Genomic DNA, 8321 nt, shown 5'->3' with positions numbered 1-8321 from the left:
GAGGTAGAAGACCCCAGAACTCGCTATTTCTGACAACCTCAGAACAGACACTCCAAATAGATATTAGATGGAATAAAGAATTTTATATCGCCTGTAACTTTAGAATTTGGCCAAACTAAAGATGAGTAAGTCAAAATGCTTGCTCTCAGGAACCATGGTTTATCTAGGAGACAGAGAAATAAACAAGTTATTAAAATGTGATCCTCTCTGAGGAAATGGGGTAGTAGGTGAAATGGAAGCTCCTTGTATGGAAAGCAGTTTTGTGACACCTCTTCTATCCCCCTCTCCAGTCTCATCTTCGAGGTATGTATCAGTTAGCTATGGCTGCATAACAAATTACCTCCAAACTTGACAGCTTAAAATAACCATTTATTATTATTTCACCAAGTGGAAGTTCGGGAAGCAACCCAGCTGGCCCAGGGTCTTTATTCAGCAGGACTAAAAAGTTGACCGGAGCTACAGTCATTTGAAGGATTGGCAGGGGCAGGAATTAGAGGGCCGTAACTAAGTGAAGATGAAGCTCTGAGGCAGCCATGTGAGTGAGTCCAGTGTGGGCCACTCACAGGAGGCCACAGTTGATTGCCACATGGACCTGTCCACAGGGCCACTTGAGTGTCCTCAGCTGGTTTCCCCTGGAGTGAATGATTCAAGAGATAACAAGGAAGAAGCCATGTTCTGTTCACAATGAGCAACTTACTAAGTCTAGCCATACTCTAGGGGGGAAGAACCAAGTGCCACCTCTTAAAGGAAGGAGTACTAAGTAATGTGTAGACTTATTTTATTTTTTATTAAAATCTTTCTTTTATTTTTGCAGACTGCATTTTGATTCATTATACACAAATGGGGTACAACTTTTCATTTCTATGTTTGTACACAATGTAGATTCACACCATTCATGTAATCATGCATATACATGGGGTAATACTGTCTGTTTCATTCTACTATCTTTCTGTCCTCCATCCCCTTTCACCCCATTTTCCTCTACACCATCCAAAGTTCCTTTATTCTTCTCTTCCCCCTGCCAACCTCCTTGTTATATATTGCCATGCACTTATCAGAGAAAACATTCAGCCTTTGTTTTTTTGGGTTTGGCTTATTTCACTTAGCATAATATTTTCCAACTTCATCTATTAACCAGCAAATGCCATAATTTTACTCTTCTTTATGGCTGAGTAATATTCCATTGTGTATCTACACCATAGTTTCTTTATCCATTTGTCAATTGAAGGGCATCTAGTTTGGTTCCACAATATAGCTATTGTGAATTGAGCTGCTATGAACATTGATGTAGCTACATCACTGTAGTATGCTGATTTTAAGTCCTTGGGGTATAAACCGAGGAGTGGGATAGCTGGGTCAAATGGTGGGTCCATTCCAGGCTTTCTGAGGAATCTCCATACTGCTTTCCAGAGTGGCTGCACCAATTTGCAACTCCACCAGCAATGCGTGAGTGTGCCTTTTTCCCCACATCCACGCCAACACTTATTATTGCTTGTATTCTTGGTAATAGCCATTCTAACTGGAATTAGATGAAATCTTAGGGTGGTTTTAATTTACATTTATCTAATTACTAGGGATGATGAGCACTTTTTCATATATTTGTTGATCACCTGTATATCTTCTTCTGCGCATTTCCTTAGCCCATTTATTGATTGGGTTCTTTGTATGTTGGGTGTAAAGCAGACTTATTTTAAAACCACCAAATGGCACAAAGAAGTCAGATTTCCTGGACTTCCTCCACTGTTCTGACTGTCCAAATGTGATGGATGAGAGCAGATCCAGTTAGAATAGCAAGAGGAAGACACTTGGCAGGACTGGAATTGGGATTCAGACAGAGTTTGGAAAGATAATGGTTCTAAATGTAAAGTACAGGCAAAACTGCCTCACTCCTGGGATGGCACCAGTCCAGAAAGTCCCTCCAGAAACTCGGGGAATCAGCATGAGAGGGAAAGTAGAAGGCAGACAAGTTCTGATAGCCAAGATCTGACCATCTTGTCCAGCAGGGTGATGGAATCCAGAGGGATGAGCAAGGCTAGAAAGCAGGCAGCGTCAGGAGCTCTGCACACAGAGGAAGAGACCTGGGACCTGGGAGACGGGCTTGCAGGGTAAGGAAGCAGCCATGGGTCCTGGTGCAAAGGCAGACTGCCCAAGGGACAGCCTAAATATTGGCTGAGAGACCTGGTTTCTCAGACCCCTTCCACAAAACTGAAAAAAAGTGTTCAGTTTCAGCAAGAACACCAGCATGTTGCAATCTAATCATCTGAAGTAAAATCATTTGAAATTCAGCATTTGTGTTAGCTTGTGTTTTAAAGAGTCAGTATTGGTTTTATTATGAATTACACAATGTTGGGAGCTGGAGGAAATTGCAAAAGGGTCTCTAAAGCCCAACTTTCAACTGGCACATCACTCACAGTGGCGTCCTGCTCATGGGCAGGGCCCCCGCCCACAGCTGGGCCACCAACACCTGCAGAAGGAAGCTGACAGAAGGGGCAGTTGGGAGCTGAAATCCAGTCTTGTGTCCTGACCACCAAACCTGGCATCTGATGCAGGGCTGCACCAGATTGCAAAGAAAGAACATATTTTTGTTGTCCCCTGTTTCTGCTAGCTGCTAGCTCTGCTAAGGAGTTGTGGATGAGTTGGGATATGGCCCCTTAGACAGGCCAAGCAGAGGAGCACAGCTGGAGCACCCAGGCCAGATTCTTCCTGCTGGAAACAGCCTTGTCCAGTGTCCCACTCTGAAAAGGCACAAATCCAGTCCCACCCAGTCGCTTGCATTCCACAAACATCAATACTCTAACTTGCAAGCACCCCATCAGGGTTTCCTTACAGGTTCTCTGCATATTCATTGACCCCCATCATTGACCCCCAATCAGGGTGAGATGGACTCTAAGGAGACATGGGCCAGAAGGGGTCAGGAGACAGCTGCACAGAGATGTACCCTCCAGGCTGGTTGGACAAGAACGTGCTGAGAAAGCTGTCTCAACTAGTCCCTCCAGTCAAGACCTTTGGCAGCTGGCAACAAGGGTTAACACAGCCCCAGCAACTACTTTTCCCCCACCTGGAATCTCCACCCCAGACCCCTATCCCCACCTGTCCCTGGGGCTCTCTGAAATGGCCCTCACTTAGAGGAGCTGCATTCTGGTTAGAGGGACTGTCAGGTGGTCCAGAGCAGCCTAAGGAAGAGGGACGTGAGGCCAGACTCCTCCTCCATAAATACAGCCTGAATCTGGTAGTGGCAGCTTGTGCTGGACAGCTTTATTTGCCCACAGGATTTGGAGTTAGGGGCCCAGGGACTGGATTATGCTGAAGGAAGTGACATATGCAAATGAGTCACGTGCCTGACTGCTGAGACCAGACTGACAGCTTTATCGAACAGCACCCTGTATCTCTCAGGGCCTGTTTATAAAGAGGTCTGGATTCTTCTCTTGTCTTTTGGCAACTCTCCAGCTTGCCCAGGCATGACTTAGCACGGAAATTGATTTGACTTTAAAAATTCTCCTTGTGACAGAAACTCTGCGGCCAAGACAGGCTTTGCACTGAATTATTGAACCGAACAGCGCGAACGTTTGCCTTCCCCCGTCAGAGCCTTTCTTGTCTGTCGCTCCTTGGCCTGACAAGTAATTTTAAATATGCAGCAACGCCAGGCTCTGTGCTCACTGGGCCTCATGCTGAGCCAGATTCCAGTCATGCTTGAACAGCCGCCAAGGCACCCCAGGGCACTAGGCCGAGCTCCAGGGCTGTGGGGAGCACAGAGCTGGGCAAATGGATAGCTCCATGACCTCCCAGCTATTGTTCTGAAGGCATCAGATCGGAAGGCACCAGTTTCTTCACCTGTGTTTCTATTTTTACCAATGGCGCCCTCCCCACAGCTGCCCAAGCCCCCTGCCTTGGCCACCCCCTTAGCCCTGCCACATGTGAACAAACAATCAACAGTTTGTGCTTCTAAAATGTTTCTCAAATACATTCATTCAGCCCTCCCTGTTCTCACTACTCTTGACTTGTTAGAGCTGTTACCATCTCTCCTCTAGATGATTCATGAAATAATTAATTAATTAGTATTTATTTATTTTGTGTTGCTGGGGATCAGAACGAAGGCTTGTTCAAACTAGGCAAGCACTCTTCCACTGAGCTACAGCTCCATCTCCTCTTCTAGATTCTTAACTCGTTCTTCCAGTCAGACTCCTTTTTTCTAATCCTTTGGCCTCAACAGTTTTGAAATATTAATATCTAACAATCACTGGTTTTTAGGAACATAGGGATAAAGTCTCCACTGTTTAGTGTGTTAGTTAGAGGGAGCTCAGTTTGAATATGAGTTCTACCACTTGTAACTCTACAACCTTGGGCAAGTCTTTTAGCCTGTAAAATGAGAGTAATAACAGTGAAAGTTAAAAGAGAGATTGTGCTTCTCAGAAGGCTGAGGCAGGAAGATCACAAGTTCAAGACCAACCTGGGCAACCTAGCATGGCCCTGTCTCAAAATGAAATAAGAAGGGGTGGGAATGTGATTTAGCAGTTCAGTACTTGTCTAGGAGGCACGAGGCCCTGTGTTCAATCCCCAGAAACTGCAATAAAAGAAAAACAACAAGAACAAAAATCACAGAGAGAAAGATCACGTGTAAAGTGACATAATTCAATATCAGGTATCCAGAAAGTACCAGAAACATTCACCTTTATACCACTCTCCTGCTATCTCATGTGACCTTTACCTCTTTGTCTTGCTACTAGCTAGTAAATTTTTCTTTGTTTATTTTTCTTCCCTTATCATATAGTGAGCACACCAAGAGCAGAAAAAAAATGTATCCATTTAGCCACTCTTTCAGCAAACAAGCATGTGGCAATTATATGGGTTAGCCAATGTGCTAGACACCGTAAACACAAATGTATTAGACACCATCATATTAATAGGTGCTTAGTTGCAGACAACAGTGCCCCCTTAACCATTGTGGGCAGAAAGAGTTTTGTTATTTAAAAGACAGGTTGTTCACAGAATCTTGAGAAGGACCAGGACCAATCTTCTTGTTTATATAATAGCAACAATGCAGCTGAGAACTGTATGGACCAAGGAAAATGACCAACCACACTAAGGACATGTTCTAAAGGAAGCATCATTGCCATAACTACCTCGAGCTGGAGACTGAATCTCAGAAACTCAACTGTACCTGCCCCAAAAGGACTAAATATTGCCACCAGGTTTGCAGAAGATTCCATCTTCATTGCTCATGTCTATTTGAGATCACACACAGGTGTATCTGCTTGATGGGACCTCCATCACGATCCTATCCCAGCCTCAAGAAAGTCTCACAAGTGAAATTTTAGCTTCTCAGTTTGAACAGGAAAGCAAGCTCAAGGGGTTTGGAAAAGATGTTTAAATGAATCAAACTGCAATGTCTTTGCTTTTAAAGAGCTCCAGCTTAGGGAGAGAGTCAAGCATGTAAACAAACTTTGTGAGTTACCACAGCAGTACAGGTGGGCTGTGAAAGCTAGAGGAATAGTCTCCAAGCCAGGTGAGGGGAATTTGTATAAAAGATAAAGCTTTGTATACCAAGTTTTAAAAGTTTGCATTTTATCCTGAAGGAACTGGATAGCTATCAAATGATTTGAAATAGGTGAGTTACATGGTCAAATTTTAGTTCTAGAAATGTCAAGGTGAATTGGAGAGGGGCAAGGCTAAGGGGAAGAAAGCCACTTAAGAGACCCCTACAGCCATCTGGAAAGAGAGCATGATGATGAGCCAAACAAAGGAGGTGGCGGGAAGGCTAGAGAAAAGAAAGAGACAAGGAAATGCTGTAGACTGGTGACAGGTCTCTCTTGAAGGAGAAGAGTTTCTAGGACCCTAGATCAATGGCCAGGTCCTGGTTTGGGTGGTTGGGGAGACTGTATGATTCGCCAAGATGAGGTATGCAGGGAGAGATGTAAATTTGTGGGGAGAGACGATGAATCCAGTTTTCAACATGGTACCTGGGAGGAGCATGTGGGGCATCCAATGGAGATGTTGAGTAAGCTGCTAGGTGATCCAGGTCTGGGACTCACAGGGGAGGTTTGGGCAGCATAGTGGCCATGTGCTGCCTTTTTTATTTTTATTTTTTTAAGCTGTTTTATTTTGAGAACCTACTATTTGGAGAAAACGTGGTGGTGAGAAACTAGCCTCCTAACCTCTGTGAGTAGACATTTAATACAGGCATACCCAAGGTAAGTGCCAATGCCCAGGGTAGAGAGAGTTAGGTGTGATCACGTGACCCAAACTGGGCTGATGAATAAAGAGCACAAATTTCTTCTGCATACATTAGGGAGAAGACAGAATGTTTCCACAGGGATGACAAATACTGAAAGCCTCATGACCAGTGGCCACATTTCCACCAGGTAACTTGATTGAATATCAAGGTACAGGTTTACCAGAAGTCTAAGTGGCTAAAGCAGAGGAAAGGGAATAATTTTGTGCTTTCTGCACCAACAGCAATACCTGTGTATGACAGACATATGACATATGCGTAATGAGTAAGTGAAAAAGGCTTTAAAGCATGTGTTTATAAATCCAATATGGTACTACAACTAATAACATCACCCAAAAGAGCACATTACAAGATTTAAAGGGCTGGGGATATAGCTCAGTTGCCTTGCAAGCCCAAGACCCTAGGTTCAATCCCCAGCACTGCAAAAAAAAAAAAAAAAAGATTAAAAAAAAAACTCTATTATAATGGATCTAGTGGTTAGATAGAAATCGCAGAACAGGCAGACTCCAGGTTTTCTTGGGGTGAGAGTATGTGGGGAGGACCCCATTGGGGGTATCGTGCTGTTTCACCTGGCCACTTCCCTTGAATGTTTGAAGATGTAGATAGGTATATTTAAACGCCCCACAAGAGTAAACACTGTACCTCACTGGATCGCCAATTTCTTCTCTTCAAATGATTGATGTTATAAAACCAGTCGGAGTGTAACAGGGAGACTTTCAAAGTCTCAGAAGTGTCAGGCTGAGGGGACTTTTGTTTTCCAGTGACTAGTGGAGCAAGGCAGCAGGTCTGGTTAAACTGCAAAACAACAAAGGCAGTACGAATTCAATTGCCATTTTAATCCAGTGGAGAGCCAACATATAAACCGATGTGGACTATGTTGTGCTTAATGCCACAAGGAATCCATCACTTGTGCATGTGCATGTACTCCACCAGACAGAGCTGACCACCTAGCCAGGATTCCTCATTTCGCTCCTTTCTTTGACTAACAAAGGATACAAGAAATCAGGAGAGCTTACCGACCTGGCTATGGGTAATTAATTCACCTGACCTCTCATTTTCTTTCCATTTCTTCACCTATGCCAAGAGCTAACATATGTCCTGAACTTTAATTAAACAAATCACCCATAGGGTATTAGCAACTCTCTTCTCACCTCCTGAGAAGATAAGGATGCTGCTAGTGTTGGAAGTCATCTTGGGCTGTTGGGCAACCAAGGGAGGAGAATGCCGAAGAGAAAGGAAAAGAGGGGGAAATTTTGAGCAGGCACAGTTTCCACCGCGACAGAGCAGTGCACACATTGCTCCTTCTGAGCTGTAATTCTGAACAAACCAGGCAGAACCAACTCCCCTCTCCCTTGATTTTGTCTTTGCCTTTGCCTGGTCCCTCCCTGGAGTCTGGCTGTGCTCTGTGTGACAGTGCCATATCTCTCCAGAGTCCCCTCAGCCTGACACAGGCAATGTTGATAAAGAAGAAGCTTGAGTGTTGCCGGGTCAAGGTTATTCAGCAAGATTCCCACCACCTTGGCCTGGACGTCAGAGCTGCCCCAGGGGTGGCTTTCAGTGACACGGGTCCCATGGCAGGAGGCCTTCTCTAGTCTCGCATCTCCTTTCTAAATCTCTCTGGCTGCCCCCTCTCAGATCTTCTCTTGGTTCACACTGCCCTCCGTGTGCCCCACCTGCCCCTTCCTCTTCTTAGGGGGAAAATAGTGTATCACATCACAGTGGCCTTCCATGTCAGGGCAGCAGAGAGCAAGGAGGCAAGAGTGTGTGCGGAAGGAGAGCGTGGAATTGCATCCCCAGAGCAGGTGTTCAGCTGACATCCATTGAATGATTGACAGACGGAATCTGGCTCACTCACATGCAACAAAAGAGCATTGAATGCAATATAGAAAAAATAGATTGTTCTCTCCTTCCTTTTCTAACTTACCCTTCCTTTGGCTTCTCTGGACACTGTCCCTGCTCCAGGAGCTATGGATCTAAAAATACTGCTTTGACTTGGCTCAGCCTCAAAATGAATAACCCACATACCTGGTGAATGGAGGGCTCACTATTATAGGAGACAACCTCAGACCACTGCCAAGTCGAGGTCTGAAAA

Source organism: Sciurus vulgaris (assembly GCF_902686455.1).
Source record: "Sciurus vulgaris genome assembly, chromosome: 1".
Lineage (NCBI taxonomy): Eukaryota > Metazoa > Chordata > Mammalia > Rodentia > Sciuridae > Sciurus > Sciurus vulgaris.
Note: the sequence above shows the minus strand (reverse complement) of the source record.